The sequence below is a fragment of the Sciurus vulgaris genome (assembly GCF_902686455.1).
Source record: "Sciurus vulgaris genome assembly, chromosome: 9".
Lineage (NCBI taxonomy): Eukaryota > Metazoa > Chordata > Mammalia > Rodentia > Sciuridae > Sciurus > Sciurus vulgaris.
In genome coordinates this window covers 12,250,088-12,268,305 of record NC_136469.1, presented here as the reverse complement: position 1 = coordinate 12,268,305, position 18,218 = coordinate 12,250,088, and the positions used below count along the sequence as shown (strand labels likewise).

At 34.7% G+C, this 18,218-nt stretch overlaps 1 pseudogene across 1 annotated transcript in view; it reads left to right on the top strand.

Moving 5' to 3' along the window:
* LOC306669225 (enolase-phosphatase E1-like) overlaps positions 1-15,942 on the top strand; it is a 28,362-nt pseudogene extending 12,420 nt beyond the window's left edge. Inside the window, exons 2-3 of the transcript in view lie at positions 14,900-15,030; positions 15,814-15,942. The product of the transcript in view is annotated as an enolase-phosphatase E1-like (transcript). The remainder of the gene's footprint in view (positions 1-14,899; positions 15,031-15,813) is intronic.
* Positions 15,943-18,218: the final 2,276 nt, after the last annotated feature.

Here is an 18,218-nt window from a genome sequence, read left to right as displayed (position 1 = left end):
TTTTGATTCATTGTACACAAATGGGTACATCTTTTTGTTTCTATGGTTGTGCACGGTGTAGATTCATACAATTCATGTAATCACACATTTACATAGAGTAATGATGTCTGTCTCATTCCGTCTTCTTTCATACCCCCTCCCTCTCATTTCCTTCTACATAATCTAAAGTTCCCCCATTCTTCTCTCCCTCCCCACCCCTTCACCCCCATTATACATCATTCTCGACTTATCAGGGAATTCACTCGGCCTTTGGTTTTTTGGGATTGGTTTATTTCACTTAGCATGATATTCTGCAGTTTCATCCATTTATCTGCAAATGCCATAATGTTATTCTTCTTTATGGATGAATAATACTCCATTATATATATATTACTACAGTTTCATTATCCATTCATCTGTTGAAGGGCATCTAGGTTGGTTCCACAATCTAGCTATTGTGAACTTAGCTGCTATAAACATTGATATGGTCACATTACTATAGTATGCTGATTTTAAGTCCTTTGGGTATAAAATGAGGATGGGATAACTGGGTCAAAATATAGGTCCATTCCAAGTTTTCTGAGGATTCTCCACACTGCTTTCCATAGTGACTGCACCAATTTGCAACTCCACCAGCAATGTAGAAGTGTTCCTTTTCCCCCACATCCACACCAACATCTATTATTTTTGTGTTCTTGATATTAGCCATTTCTAATTGGAGTAAGATGAAATCTTAGAGTTGTTTTAATTTGAGTTTGTCTAATTACTAGAGATGTTGAATACTTTTTCATGTATTTATTAATTTCCTGTATGTCTTCCTCTGTAAAGTATCTATCCAGTTCCTTGGTCCATTTATTCATTGGGTTCTTTGTATTTTGGGTGTAAAATTGTGTAAGTTCTTTATAAAGTTTGGAGATTAGTGCTCTAATCTGAGGTGCATGTGGAAAAGATTTCTCCTACTCTTAGGCTCTCTTGATTGTATCATTTGCTGACAAAAAGTTTTTAGTTTGAGTTCATCCCATTTATTGCTTTGATTTCTTGTGCTTTGGGAGTCTTCTTGAGGAAGTCTGCTCTTAGGCCAACATGATGAAGATTTGGGCCTGTTTTGTCTCCTATTAGGTGCAGGGTCTCTGGCCTAATTCCTATATCCCTAATCCATTTTGAGTTGAGTTTTGTGCAAGGTGAAAGATAGAGGTTTAATTTCATTTTACTGCATATGGATTTCCAGTTTTGGCAGCACCATTTGTTGAACAGGCTATTTTTTCTCCATTGTATGTTTTTGACTCCTTTGTCTAGTATGAGGTGACTGTATTTATGTGGTTTTGTCTCTGTTTCTTCTATTCTGTACCATTGGTCTACCTGTCTGTTTTGGTGCAATACCATGCTATGTTTGTTACGATTGCTCTGCACTATAGTTTAATGTCTGGTATTGTGATACCTCCTGATTCACTTTTTCTACTCAGAATTGTTTTGGCTCTTCAAGACCTCTTGTTCTTCCAGATGAAGTTCATGATTGCTTTCCCTATTATTACAAGGACTGTCATTGGGATTTTAATTGGAATTGCATTGAATCTGTATAGTATGTTTGGTAGAATGGCTATGTTGACAGTGTTAATTCTGTCTGTCCAAGAACATGGGAGATCTTTCCATCTTAGAAGTTTTTTTCCAATTTCTTTCTTTAATGTTCTGTAGTTTTCATTGTATAGCTCTTTCACCTGTTTTGTTAGATTAATTCCCAAGTATTTTATTTTACATATTTTTTTTGGTTAATGTGAATGGAGTGGTTTTCATAATTTCTCTTTCAGAGGATTCATCACTGATGAATAGAAGTGCATTAGACTTACGCGTATTGATTTTATATCCTGCTACTTTGCTGAATTCACTTATTAGTTCTAGAAGTTTTCTAGTGGAGTTTTTTGTATCTTCTAAATATAGGATCATGTCATCAGCAAATAGTGACAGCTTTAGTTCTTCTTTTCCTAGTTGTATCCCTTTAATTTCTTTGGTCTGTCTAATTGCTCTGGCAATCATATGTTGAATAGAAGTGGTGAAAGAGGGCATCCCTGTCTTGTTCCAGTTTTAGAGGGAATGTTTTCAGTTTTTCTCCATTAAGAATGTTGGCCGTGGGCTTCGCATAGATAGCCTTTACAATGTTGAGGTATGTTCCTACTATTCCTATTTTTTCTAGTGTTTTAAGCATGAAGGGATGCTGTATTTTATCAAATGCTTTCTCAGCATCTATTAAAATAATCATGCGATTCTTAACTTTAAGCCTACTGATGTGGTGAATTACATTTATTGATTTCCAGATGTTGAACCAACCTTGCATCCCTGGGACAAATGCCCTTGATCATGGTGCACTATCTTTTTAATATATTTTTGTATGTGATTTGCCAGTATTTTTTGTTAAGGATATATATTCATCAGGGATATTGGTGTAAAGTTTTCTTTCCTTGATGTGTTTTTTTCTGGTTTTTATATCAGAGTTATACTAGCCTCATAGAATGAATTTGGAAGGGTTCCCTCCTTTTCTGCTTCCTTGAATATCTTGAGCGGTATTGGTATCAGTACTTCTTTAAAGGTCTTGTAGAATTTGACTGAGAATCTATCTCATCCTGGGCTTTTCTTGGTTGTTAGGCTTTTGATGGCTTCTTCTATTTCAGTGCTTGAAATTGATTTGTTTAAATTGTTTACATCTTCCTGCTTCAGTTTGGGCGGATCATTTGTCTCTAAGAATTTATCAATGTCTTGGATATTTTCTATTTTTTCGGACTATAGATTTTCAAAGTAGCTTCTGATTATATTGTGTATTTCAATGGTGTTTGTTGTGATCTTTCGTTTTCTTTATGAATTCTAATAATTGGAGTTTTCCCTCTCCTTCTCTTTGTTAGTGTGGCTAAGGGTTTATGAATTTTGTTTAGTTTTTCAAAGAACCAACTTTTTGTTTTGTCAATTTTTTGAATGGTTTCACTTGTTTCAATTCCATTGATTTCAGCTCTGATTTTAATAATTTCCTGACTTCTACTCTTTTTGGTGTTGATCTATTCTTCTTTTTCTGGGGCTTTGAGGTATAATGTTAGGTCATTTAGTTGTTGACTTTTTATTTTTTTAATGTATGAGCTCAATGCAATGAACTTGCCTCTTAGTACTGCTTTCATAGTGTCCCTGAGATTTTGATATGTTGTGTCATTATTCTCATTTACATTTAAAACTTTTTAAATTTCTTCCCTGATGTCCTTTGTTATCATTGCATCATTCAGTAGCATATTATTTAGTCTCCAGGTGTATGAGTAGTTTTTGTTTGTTATTTTATCATTCATTTCTGATTGCATTCCATTATGATCTGATAGGATACAGGGTAGTATCTATATTTTTTTGTATTTAATAATGGCTTCTTTGTGGCATAGCATATAGTCTATTTTGGAGAAGGATCCATGAACTGCTGTGAAGAAAGTATATTTGCTTGATGATGGATGAAATGCTCTGTAAATATCCATTAAGTCTATATCATTGATTGTATTATTTATTTCTACAGTTTCCTTGTTCCATTTTTGTTTGGAGGATCTCTCCAGTGGTGAGAGCAGTGTGTTAAAGTCCCCCAATATTAATGTGTTTTGGTCTATTTGATTCTTAAAATTGAGAAGTGTTTGTTTGATATACATAGATGCTCCAATGTTCGGGGCATAAATATTTAAAATTATTATCTTGCTGTTTTATGCTTCCCTTAAGCAGTATGAAATGTCCTTTTCTATCCCTTCTGACTAACTTAGGTTTGAAGTCCACTTTATCTGATATGATGATGGAGATCCCTGCTTTTTTACTAGGTCCATGTGCATGGTATGTTTTTCTCCATCCTTTCACCGTTAGTCTGTGGATGTCTTTTTCTATGAGATGAGTCTCTGAAGGTAGCATATTGTTGGGTCCTTCTTTTTTATCCAATCTGCCAGTCTATGTCTCTTGATTATTGAGTTTAGGTCATTGACATTTAGGGTTATTATTGTGATATGATTTTGGTCATTTTGGCTTACTTTTGGTTTTTAACTTGACTTCGTTTCTCCTTTGATTGGTTTTTCCTTTAGGGTAGTTTCTCCCTTTGCTGACTTGTATTGTTTTTCACTTCCTTCTCATGAAATATTTTGCTCTGCATGTTCTGTAGGTCAGGCTTTCTATTTGTAAATTCTTTTAACTTTTGTTTATTGTGGAAAGATTTTATTTCATTGTCAGATCTGAAGGTTAGTTTTACTGGGTATAAGATTCTTGGTTGGAATCCATGTTCTTTCAGAGCTTGAAATATATTGTTCCAGGCACCTTCTTGCTTTTGGAGTCTGGGCTGAGAAATCTGCTGATATTCGTATTGGTTTCCCCTTATATGTAATCTGATGCTTTTCTCTTGCAGCCTTTAAAATACTATCTTTATTTTGTATGTGAGTTATTTTCATTATAATGTGTCTTGTTGTGGATATGTTTTAATTTTGTGCACCTGGCATTCTGTAAGCCTCTTGTATTTGATTTTCCATTTCATTTTTCAGGTTTGGGAAATTTTCTGATATTATTTCATTGAACAGGTTGCTTATGCCTTTGGTTTGTATATATTGTGCCTTCCTCAATCTCAATAATTCTTAAATTCATTCTTCATGATATCCCATAATTCTTGGAGGTTCCATTCATGACTTCTTAACATCTTCTTGGTTTGTTCAACTTTATTTTCAAGATTAAATATTTTGTCTTCATTGTCTGAGATTCTGTCTTCCATGAGATCTATTATGTTGGTGATACTTTCTATTGAGTTTTAATTTGGTATATCATTCTTTCAATTCAAGTATTTCCGTTTTTTCTTTTTTCTTTTTCTTTTTTTTTTTTTTTTCAGAATCTCTATCTCTTTATTGAAGTGTTCTTTTGCTTCCTGCATTTGCCCTTTTAACTCTTTAGTGGAATGGTCATGCATTGCCTGTATTTGCTCTCTTATCTAATCTTTTTGCTTCACAGATCACTTTAAGTATGCAGATTCTAAACTCTTTTCCTGTCATTTCTACTGTGATGCTGTCATTAAATTCTATCACAATAGCATCTTGGTTTGTTAGGGACATTTTTTCCCATGTTTTTTCATATTGTTTCTATATAGTCCCCTCTAGCAGTGAAGATCAGAGATACTGAATTTCCCCCCTTGCAGCCTTATTATGATCCTGCAGTTTTCCACTACCTCTCCTTTGAATGGGAGATCAATACCAGTAGTATCCAATACAGAGAAAATGCAGCCCTAAACAGATAGCCCCTATAGAGACTTTAACATTATTGTAATGAACAGGATCCATTCAATTACTATGTAGAGTATTTCTAGTTGAGAACAAGAGGATGGTTGAAGGGTGCAGGATGTAATTAAGTAAATAGAGGTACCTGTCAAAGGACCTCCAGTCTCCTGTAGGTGTCTCAGGAAGGGAGCCGTGCCCTTCCAATGATGATGACCATGCCCTCAGGAATAATTCAAAATGCCTGCACCAGCCTCCAAAGAAGCTGGGGAGTCCCAGCAAGGATGTGCTGAGTCAGCACAAAGGCAAAACAGTGTTCCTCAGCAGTAGGGGGGCAGGCGGGCAGGCTCAGCTACTGGCCTCCCATCCTTGGTGTGGGGGCAGGTTGGGGGGTTCAACAGTGTCTGACCTCAGTGTGGTGGGGTGGCTCCTGTAATTTCATTTCACAACGAGGTCTGATTTTGCCACCACACTAGGTCAGGTCCAGAATATATATGAGGGATCTTGACTTTTATTGGGACAATCACTGTCCTATCATTATCCACCTTTGATTGCTTTTGGTTGGACAGATGGAGCAACATTCTTGCTGTGATCATCTATCTTACTCCTAATGAATGCTTGTATGTATCAAGCATTTCCATTGACCTAATTGATTAGACCCCTATGGTGACCATGGGTACCACTTTGTATTTGCTAAATATTTTAGTTTCTTTATTTGTTTATTTTTATTAATTTTATTATTATTATTATTATTATTATTATTATTGGTGTTTGTGGTACTGAGTATTGAATCAAAGGGCACTTTATCACTAAGCTATACACTAGCTTCCAGCTCACCTCCTTTTTCTTTTTTTAATTTTAAGACGGAGTCTTGCTAAATGGCCCAGGCTGGACTCAAAATTGTGACCCTTCTCCTTCTGTCTCCCCAGTGGCTGAGATTGCAAGGGTACACCAATGTGCCCAGCTAAACTTGCTAGTAATTTTAATGATATACCAATTGCAGCTTATAGTTAAACACCAGATGTTGAATTTATTGTATTGGAACTTACCATTCTGATTACTATCAGAAAGCCCATATTATTAATTTCAAAGTTCAGACATAATTAAATATATATGTGAGGTAATTATATTTATATGTATAATGTAATTAGTAAATAGAGCTAATTAACAGTGATGAGAACACTTGTTATCCACTTGGTTAGCATTTTCCAGAATATAATTTATTGCTAACTGTAGTGATTACATTGAACAATACATTTCCTTTACTCATTCTCCTATCTAACTGATGCCTGCTGGCCATGTCTTCCCTGGGCTGGCACACCTGGCACACCTTAGCCCAGTGTCTGCATAACAGGCTTTCAACCTCTGCCTGTGTTTAACCTTAGCTTTTGTTTTGTTTTGAACTGAACCCAGAGGCTCTTTATCACTGAACTATATCCCCAGCACTTTTTAGTTTTTCTTTTCAGGCAGGGTTTTTCTGAGTTGCTGAGGCTGGCCTCGAACTTGTGATCCTTCCTCCTCAGCCTCCTGAGTCGCTAGGATGGTGGATGTGCACCATCACATCAGGCTTGACCTTAATTTCTAAAGTAACTGTCTATAAGAACCAAGTTTCCACTGGACTCTGTCAACCTCCAGAGCACTCTCATGATGCCTTCTTTTAAAGTTATTTACATACTTGTAAAAATTCAGCAAATCACTTGGAATGGAAAAATTCAAATCCACAAGCTTTTTTTAAAAAATTATTTTCTTAGTGCAAGGCAGATTATTTCTAAGCACTAGAAATGCAATAGAACATCATGCAGTCAGTAATTTACACAAATTCAGTAACAGTAAAATTAATTCATGATTCCAGTTGCACAGATTGATTCAAAAAGAATACTAGGAAGGATAATTTTACCAGGTGTGGTGAGGTATGTTTGTAATCCCAGTGGCTCATGAGGTTGAGGCAGGAGGATCACTAGTTCAAAGCCAGCCTCAGCAAAGTGAGGCACTAAGCAACTCAGTGAGACCCTATTTCTAAATAAAATACAACATAGGGCTGGGGACGTGGATCAGAGGTCGAGTGCTCCTGAGTTCAATTCCTGGTCCTCCCCCCCGCCCCAAAAAAAAAAGAAAGGTTAAAGTTTTAGATCTCTGAAATAATAAAAAAATGTCACCTGAAATCAGTTCAACAGATTTAGCCTTGGGGAGATTATGCATTTCACAGAGGACATGAGGGAGCAAGAAACCGAGACATACCCACAGCAGAAAATTTGAACAAGTTAAAGAAAAGAAGAAATAATTTGTGTTTATGATTCTGAATTTGTGGTGGGTTAGTTATAGATGAAATTTTTACATAACATTTTATTAATATCATGTCTAATCTTCATGCCTTTGTAACATGTATTTTACTTCATTATTACTATGAATGAAAGTCAGTGTTGTTTGGCTATTTGTACAGTGAGCTACTTGGCTAAGTAAAGTTAGTAAAGTTTTTTTTTTTTTTTTTTTTTTTTTCTGATTCTAAGGTATACTGGATTTCACTGTCATTTACTTTGTTTTTTGGTAGCCAACATTATAGGGAGGATTTATATTCTGAACAATTTTGAGGCAATATATTCTATTAGGTAATTTATTATGTACATAAATATTTATTTACATTCTTTAGCATTTTTTTGCTGGTCTTCTTAACATGCATTCTTAGTGTTAATTAGTATGTATATTCATGTTTCTAAAGTTATAAAACTGGCTTTCATTGTGACCTTTTTTTGCCTTCATATTCATTTGTTACCACTCTGAATATTTTCACCCCAGATCTTATGCAAATTAATTGTTACAGCACATTCATTGCTTTATAGTTTTGCAAGAAAAAATGCAAAAAGAGCATGGTTCCTTCTGAGAGCAAGTTTCAAGGACTACTTTTGTATAGGAGAAAATTGAGGATATTTGACAATTTCTAATTATGTTCTTGTTCATGTTGTTATCATATGTTAAAGGAGTTTACAGATCTTCAACACTTCCACATTCTAATATGAATTCTCTATGGATGAATAAAGATTGAATTAGGTTATTCATATCTGCTTTCTTCATTAGTATAAATAATTGAGAGCTAAATTTCACATTACATAATTAATTAACATTGCAAGCATTATAGAACACTGTAGAGTTTTCAGAGGAGACTGAATATGCTATTTAACTCAGCCAATTTACCCTATACATTGGTGATATAGACATAAATATATACAGAAATTCAAAACATAAAAAATTTGGACCATAATTTTAACAGAAATGAGAAGGTAGAAAAAGAGTATAACCTCAAAGATATTTACACTGGAATCCATAGAAATTTTCAAAAAAAAAGGTATTGATTTTGTAGCTTTGTATTTAACAGATAGTTTGGTTATTTGTGAATGCTAATTAGGAATTAGAATTTTATTTAAGGTGAAGCTAAAACATATGATTGAATTCATATTTCAACTTGATTTTAAATTATGCATGCATAAATTGTTTCATTTGCTAAGGCTATGTGTGCATAGTATACACACACACACACACTTTACATATATAAAGTATGTGTGTGTTTTAGTGTATTAGTATATATGTATATGTATAGATATGTATTATATATACATTCTAAGTGCAATAGTAATTCCCTATTTACATATGTACATTCTATCTTCTAATTCATGTTCCAAGTAAGGAAAAAGGTTGTATGTTGTATCTGATCTTCTGTGTACTTTGCAAATAATGCTTCAATAATAGCGCATAAGTAAAAATTTTATGCATTCCACAAGAGTGTTTTTGTTTTCATAGAATCCACTCTAATTCACTTAAAAATGATTCCCCCTCCATGGATATATCCTAACATTTGTAATATTTATAATTTTATCCCTAAAGAAACAGGATAAAATCATTGACTATCTTTAGAAAAAGAATGTTGTTTGTAAGATAAAGGAATATCTATTTTTCTGTGCCCAGAATTTGTATATGTAATAATACTTAATCATTAGGAAAGAGGGATTTAATATTATCTCCACAGGATCTGGGCCATACACACTTTTGGACACATCCATTGTACACAAATTGGGTTTAGCTCCATTCATAAAAACAAGAGTTATTGGCTGGGCACTGTGGGGCACCCCTGTAATCCCTGCGGCTCAGGAGTTGGAAGCAGGAGGATCACAAGTTCAAAGACAGGCTCAGCAACAGTGAGGCAATGAGCAACTTAGAGAAATCCTGTCTCTAAATAAAATGCAAAGTAGGGCTGGGCATGTGGCTCTGTGGTCAAGTGCCTGAGTTCTATCCTTGGTACCCACCCCCCCCAGAAAGAGTTATCTTCACTTATTTCCTATAAATCGGCATGCTAATATTATGCACAGTGCCTGGCAGACATTTTAGTAACTTTTCTCAGGACATATCCATAGTTGCATAAGATCACACATTAGTTCTTTTGTCCTCATTGAAGGAAATATAAATTTTCATATAAGAAAAATATTTAAAAGTCTACATTAACAATAAAGATATGTCACAATAATTGACTTTGTCTTACTTATTGATTTAAAGTTAATGATCCATAATTAGTAGATAATATACTGAGCTTTTCTGTTTTTATTTTATTAGCAATGAGTTTGCACTACTCAATTCTCCAAATCTTTTTTATCAGTCGTAGCATGTATTGGGAAGAAATCTGGTAATCTACAAAATTTATGTCACATTGATCACAAACTTTTAATTCAGAGGAATTTCTACCTATTCATATGTGGGAATAATCAGAATATATTAATGTATATATATGTATGTGTGTACTTGTGCATATACTTGGGTATACATATATAATTATTTGTACATGTGTGTTTATCAAATATATATTTATGATTTGTACCTAGCAATCCATCTATTTGTATGTATTTATCTATGTGCACAGAGATAATATGTAAATACCATATTCTTTCTATTTTGAAATATATATATACAATCTTAAATATTATCAGGTAGAGACATTTAAAACGGTCTTACTTGCATATCAATTATGAAACCAAAAATTAGCAATCATAATTTCTCTCTGACAAGTGAAAATAAATGTTTAATTGATAAATTTGGTATTTGCAGTTTATTCACAATAACAAAACAAACTATACTCATCCTTAGGCATTGAGATGTTTTAAGGAAAAAAATCTAATAATATTCTATTTAAATAAATAAACATCTAAAGAACATATCGCCTAGGTTTTTGTTTTCACTTTCAAATATTTTATTCCTTTCCCAAATGGCTTTCTTCTGAAAAATGAGTAACATATATCATTAACAAAGCAAGTAAAAATGTGATATTGTAATCCAGATGCAGGACAAACCCAATGGCCAAAGGAGATTTCCCATTTAGAGATTACTGGACTGCATTTAGAAACAGAGCAATTTAATGTAATATATTCCATGCATACGTAATCTTCACCAGGTCAGTCTCTTCCTTTTTTTATTCTCTCTAAAATGCCCAAATGAGCTCTTTGCCTTCTATTTTGCATCAAAGACAAATTACTTCCTTTCTGTACTCAGAAATATAAGAAATATAATGAAACTCAATGTCATGTAGGCAGACGTCAGATAATAAAGATGGGTCACTTCAACCAGGTTTAGAAAACTTTCAGAGCAGACAAATAGCACCTGTTTGGTAGCTCTGTTGGTTTGAAGTTGTATAGGAGGAAATGAGATTAAAAGAAAGTGTTGATCATATAATTCTGGGGAACTTCTAAGGAAGTCATTCTCAAACTTTTAGTATGTTACTCAATTAATTGAAAAAATCTATTAAATTATAGCAATGGTTGATTTTCATAAATTTGTTTAAAGTATACTCTGAAGGCCATGGAGATTTTGATTTCAGGCATTTAGTAAATTTCACCCTGTCATATAACATTGCAGGATTCCTATAATGTATTTATTTTCAATATGTGTGGAAGTGGAAAATTTTTCTGAAAGAATGTGTTCATTATTAACTTTTGCCTTCAGTTCTCCATGATTTTTAGTTTTAGATACTTCTGCTTTCTTAAAAATAAAGTGATTGGATTGAATCTATCATTGCAATCTCTTTGTTGTTCTGTTTTGTAAGTAGATATTTTAATTTGCTTCTAAGTATTTCAGCCTCTAATTCCCTAGACATTTATACATAAAGTATGATTTTCAAACATATCCTAGTGTTAAACAGTTATGACATATATCCCAGAATGACTTATTCATACCATGGCTTATTATTCATTATTTGCTGCCTATCATTTTATGCCAGAATTCTTTAAATACATTGCTTACTAACATAATCTAAAAGAATGCTCCTTTCTTCTGATGATCCTTCTGGCCCATATTTTAATAAAAAGCTGGTACAGGTAGATATTCATTTTTCATTGCTCAAGCAATTCTTCCCTCACTTTCAGATAAAAAGCAATTTTTATGTTCAGAGCATTAAATCTATTCTTTCAATTGTACCATATTCCAAATAATGTTTTTGTGTATGTTGTTTCATCATTTCTATCAACTGACTTTTTTCTGATAATTTTGGAGGAGCATAAAATGAGTAGCTTGCCCTTTTCATACCATCTAGATTTTTTTCCTATTAAAATACATAATTGCACATCCTTTTCTTTTCTTCCTTCTTTCTGAATCCTGATGTACATATTTTGTTTTTAGAAGTGTATTTTAAAAACTATATTACTCATTTGTACCCAATTTGATAATTTATGGTTTTTTATATTCAATATTATTGATTTACTGTAAACAAAATTAACTTGTCTCATAATAACAAGAATAACACATAGAATTTATTGAGTACTTTCTATGAAGTAGACACTATGATATTCTTATTACATAAATTGGCTAATTAAACTTTATAATAGAAAAAAGAATCAATGATGCAAAATTTAAGTTGACAACTTGGAAAGTAATCTTCACATTGAATAACGGAGCCCCATCTGTTTTAACATTTATATAGGATCTGTCATTAGACCCCATAGGTTTTATAAATGTAAACTCATTTATTCTACATGACAGTTATAAGAGGTAATTTATTATTATTACTATGTGCTTTTTTTAATTAAAAAAAATGTGGTACTTAGGACGGTGGAACTTGCTCTATCATAGAGCTATTTCCCAACTTCCCTGCACCCGACCCCTCCCCACATTTAGGTTTTAAAACAGGGTCTTGCTAAGTTGCTGAGGCTGGCCTTGGAGGTGGGATCCTTCTGCCTCACTCTCCTGAGTTGCTGGGATTACAGGTGTGTGGCACCACGCTGAGCTACATTTTACAGATGAGGAATATGAAGCATTAAGAGGTCAACTAAGTTGTCTAAGGTCACATAACTAATGCTCGGGAGAGTGTGGAATCAAGACTGGGTAGGCTGAGGATAGGGGTCACAAGCGATGCAGTCTCTCCTCTCTGGCCTTAGTCCTAAAGGAGCATGTGCTAATATCTGACCGCTTATGACTGGTTTCACAACAAATAACATTAGCAAAAGAGATCCAGTAAGCATATTTGGACACCATAATTATACCAAGATCCAAAAAATTAAGAATTAATGACATTATTGCTAGTTCCTTTAACAATAATTGTAACTTTAGAAAAACGTGATATTAGGTTAAATTTTGCTAAAATGAAAATTATATTATTTTGTGATCATTTAGAAGGTAGAAAAATGAAGGTTGAAGTATAGTTTAAACACATTGTATACAAAAGGAAGAAACTGAATTTGCCCTGAAATTAGGCAGGTTTAATTAGAGAGAACTTACTCAGATAAATCTATGAACTCTAATATTACATGAAAACAAAAAGAATATCAGAGGACATATTCGCACAAAGTAATGAGCAGGAAGTAGCTCATTCTGAAGTTCTAGTGCTTGGTGAAAAGTGTCATTCAATGGAACTCTCAGATTCTGAGCTCACATGGAGAATCACTGTCCACTTGAGAATTTTTTCTACCAGACATAAATTTTTTCATATCTACTCACCTGGAATGCTTTATTCTCTCTCTACAAAATTACACTGTTGGATTTGTCTTACATTTTTCTGATTCTAGTCAGTCTCATAGTCAGTCTATCTTACGATTTTGGACAAGATAATTGATGACAACAAAATAATCCTTCCATCAATAGTTTCTCTAAATGTAGTAGGTAACCTTTGGAAGCAGGCAAGTACCTCCCAAAGACATCCACATACTAACCCCCAGAATTTTTCAGTGTGTTATCCTAAATGGCAAAGAAAAAGAAAAAAAACTTTGCATGAATGACTTGGTCAAGGACCTTGAGATTCAAACTTAATCCTGGATTATCTGGGTGGGCCCAATCTAATTACATGGTTCATTAAAAGATGAGAACTTTTCCTGGCTGTGATAAGAAGGAAAGAAAGGACAGAGAGATGCTATTGGCTGGTTTTAAGGATAGAAAAAGAGATAAAGAGACAAAGAACGTGGGTGGCCACTAGAATTTCAAAAAGGCCAGGGAACAGATTTTTCCCTAGAGCCAACAAAAGAGATACAGTCCTGCAGAAGCTTTAACTATACCCAGTGAGAAGCTCATCAGAATGTATTTGAATTTGGGTGGCTCACTAAGTTTGCAGTGATTTCCTGGAAATAAAAGTCTAATACAACTGTAATGATGACACGATTTTAGTCATACTAAAAAATTTAAACACAGCGTGCTTTCTTTCATATGATATTATCTTTAAACCATAACCATTACTTCAACCTCCTATGATATTTAAATGATGCAAATTCTCATAAAACTTTTATCTTCCATGACTTGGAGTAGGGTCAGCATGAAAGCTGGTTTTAAGAACTGAGATTTTTTTTTTTCCAGATTTTAATAAGATACAGTAAATTCCATAGCATTTCTCTGCATGAATTGTGTCATCTCTGAATTTATCTATTCATCTATAATTCTGTGATGGAGTAATCAGACCTGATTGCAAAATGAAATCCTAAGAACGTGATGAGGAAACAATGCCTGAGGAAAGGGTTAATGCTCTCTCCAGCCCCTCTGGCAGCCTCTCTTCAGGGAACCTAATTAACCTTGGAGCCCTATCTATTGAGTTGTAAACATATCTGTGCCAGGCTTTCAAGGCCAGAGACTCACTCAACAAGTAGTGTGAAGAGTCTTCTCTTCTTCTACTTCCTAACTTTTTGAACTCTGTAGGAATGTAGCTACATCATTTAATTGCCAGTTAACTGCTGTCTAAACTATAACCTCCTAGGCTTAGATCTTAGAAATATAGCTTTTAGGGAGGTAAACTCAAGGTATCTCAAGTTACTGCTGCCTGTGGTGAAGGCCACTCACAAGTATTTTACTCCCTTTGTTCCACACCTGTGAACTACTAATCATAAATTTCCTGTGCATGGTTTTTGGACTCCTAGACCAAGAATTCAAACCCACCAATATTGTCATGATTAAGAAATGATGCCCTATTTCCTATAAAAGCCCCATGTCACCTCATCTTGGGACCCAGAACTTCAGATCACTAGCTCATCTGGGTCTGCCAGTGTAAATAAACCTGAGTTCTCCAGTCCTCTGAGTGGTGCTCGGTCTCTTGTTGAGTATGATTTCCATAATAATTCATTCCTGTTAACAAGCTGATGCTATCTCGATATCCATTCAATTTTGAAGATATGAATGTATCCATATTTTAATCTAAAAACGTTATGCCTAACTGTAAACCTTTCTAGATTCAGCACTCTTGTTTGTCATCATTGTCAACCTAAAAGGCAAGCTGAGGTGCACCCAGTTTGAGAACAAAGAGTTCATCCAAGTCGAAATGAAGATGGATACCCGGAATCATGAGTTCAAGCAGCTCAGAGTAAGTGCTCCTCAATGGCGTCCACAGGTCTTGCTGTATTAACTGAAAATAAAGAACAAGAAGGAAGCTATGGCACACTGGTTGTTACCACTCCGTTGGTGGACAGGAGCAACGCAGGGGGTTGACTGGCAGTCACTCATTCTAAGCTATACGTTGTGGGTAAGAATTGTGATACACATGAAGCAGGCATTCTCCAAGTTATTTAAACTCTAATGGTGTCAGAACGTATATGAAGAACTCAGTTGGAGTAGTTGAGGTTAAAATGAATCAAATTTAAGGAACTCTGGAATCCATGAAGGCATGACTGAAGCAAGAATTAAAGACAGGCAGTTAGTGTAGACAGGTGATTAGGTTGGACGGAGAAAATGTATGCTGATTTGGGTCCAGGAAGTTGAAGACTGCCTCTGGGAGGTTGGAATGTTCATGTCTCCAGAGCCCTTTGACTACCAAGATTACCTGCCTGTGCTTCCCCTCCCAAAAGGATGTTAATGAAGCAACTTCTAAACAGACAGGGAGTTCTTAATTAATGTCCGCTGGCTGTTGCTCCCTTCCTGCCCAGCACTCCACCTAGGCCCTTCCAGTCTACTGCTCCTCACCTTCTGGCCTGCTCCGGCATCTCTAAACCTCACACATGTAGAATGGGGGAAATGAACAAGATAAGGAGAAGGCTACAGGAGAAGAAAGGAAACTTTAGATGTACAAAAGGAGACTCCCTAGTCCACAGATTCCGCCTTTGGGTCCCCTTCTTCCTCGCAGAAGTCTTTTACTGTTCTTTAAATAAAGCTTCTTACCCGCTACTCTATGCTTGCCTCGGCGATTCTCTGGTGCTATACTTCAACATTTGAGGAAGCAGAACTTGTCGAGGTACCTGGAGGTATCATGACCCATATCCCACAACCTGTGTCTGCCTGATGTGTGTTTGCAGACCCCCTTTCTTTTATTCATATCTTCATCACTCATCCCATTTATTACAGGTATACCTAAGCCCCCTTTACCTATAGAACTTCTCTGTCTTTTGCTAGGTTTTGGTTTTCTCAAACTGGTCACTGTAATGGAAATTACTATTTTCTATAGTAAAATTATAAGTAAGACTCGAGTCTAAAGTGCAAAGCTGACCACATTGCTGTGAACAACTCTCTTCCCATGAATCTCCTTCACAAACGTTGATTGTGACTCAACAAAAATGACTGTCTCTCTGTCTCCTTGTTTCTAGTCTTGGTATGATTGTCTTCTCTTTTCAAGTTCTGTACATCCCTTGCGCCTTGTCACATCTATTTACCTATCTGTCCATCTATCCACTGTTCCCAGAAATAGATAATTTTATGTTTTAATTTAAATCTATGTAAAATTAATCTAGGTGGATCATTAAACAGAAATTGTAAAATATATGCTTTAGCTCCTAGGAGCATATGTGGAGCTATCTTTGATCTTTTCTATTAACTTTGCCTATTAAAATGAAAAGTAAAACTTGATTTTTTTGTATTATTTTATCCAATGACCTGACATTTGTGTTCACAGACATGGAGGATTAAAAAAAAAAAAAAAAAAAAAAAAACCAATTCCTAACATGTACTTAGCATAAATATACAAGAATATTCTTTAAAATGTATAAATAATAAAACATATTGTAATACAAAGCCGATCTCCGATCTCCCGCCCCTTCCGTTGCACCACAACCTAACTTGCCAGTCTAAAAGTTGCTCTGCCCGCCCCTTAGTTGCAGGAATTTCCGGCCTTCGCTAGAGCCATTTCCTGCTTCCCACATTACATCCTAGCTTGTCAGTCTAAACATGCTATCTACCTATTGGTTTATCAGTCAGCTTGCAAGTATTCTCCTCCGCTATTGGTTCCTTCCAGCTTGGGAGATTCCAATATCTGGGAGAAGCCCCTCGCCATCTTTCTCTTTCCCTTCTTTCCAACCCCGGAGTGGGCATGCTAGTCGTCAGCATAATAAAGTCTCTTGCGTGAGGTCCTGTGTCCCTCATGGATTTCTGGGAGCTACTGTTGAGCAGCAACTGAGACTGGGCATACAGAGCGCCAGTTCCATCCGAAGGGCTGGAGCCATTGCTGGTCCCGAACTGAGCCGCATTTTTCCTTACACTTATGTTTTATTCTATGTGATACAAAGTCACACATATCAACCCACAAAATTTAGTTAATGGAAAACCTGTGTTTAGAAAGTGTCCATTAGTGAATAGGAGTGTGGGCTTCAAATTCAAGATAGTAACATAAAATCCATGACTCTAATTGAATCTTTTATGTATAATGTTCTTGGTTTCTTGTTGAAATACTGGGGGTTGGGGAGTGAATTAACACAATTAATTCTCATCATAGGATACGCCCACAATTAAAAACAAATCTGTCATGGCCTATTTTGTAAAAGAAGACTGAAATAATGTGAAATAACAATTGAAACAGATATTTAGATATATACACAGTAGTAAACTGATAATGACTAGATAAGAAAGATTTACAAATTAAGTTTTCTGCACTAGAATGTCATATAAACAAATACAATGTGGCATAGCACATTAATCTGCCTTAGTATCAAAATAACTATTTCTGTGCTATTTACCATCAATAAAGAAATACAAAAAATCCCTAGAAATGGTGAAAATTCAAAACCTGTCCAGATAAAAATTGCTTTTATATTGATGCCATCTCTAGGGATATGTTTGGAATTGAAATTCTTGTTTTGATTACCCTGACATTATTGTTCATTGGAATGAACATGAGAAATTGTTCATCAAAGACAAAAAATTTCTAAAAAGATTGGAATTTAAAATCCATCCCCAGAGCTTGTCTTAATATTGAAGCAATTTGATAGCCAGGGTTTGAATTTAAGTTCTCAGGGATTTTTAAATGAGAATTGTTTTCACACTGCTTACATAATATAAGGAAAACTAAATATATTTCTATACCGATATTAAGACTTGGAAACTCACATTTCTCAAAGTAAACATGTTATTTATATATATTAATATTTTTGGATAAATACTATTTTCATTTTAACGTTCAACCTTATAAGAATTAACAAAATTAAAGACATACAAGATAAAACTAAGGTTTAGCTTTTTAAAACAGTAGTGACAAAAAAGTAACTATTCTTCTTGCCAGATATAAAAATGAGTCTAAAGCAGTATTTCTTTACCTGTTTTTTTTTTTTTTCTTGAAATTTTAAGGGGCCT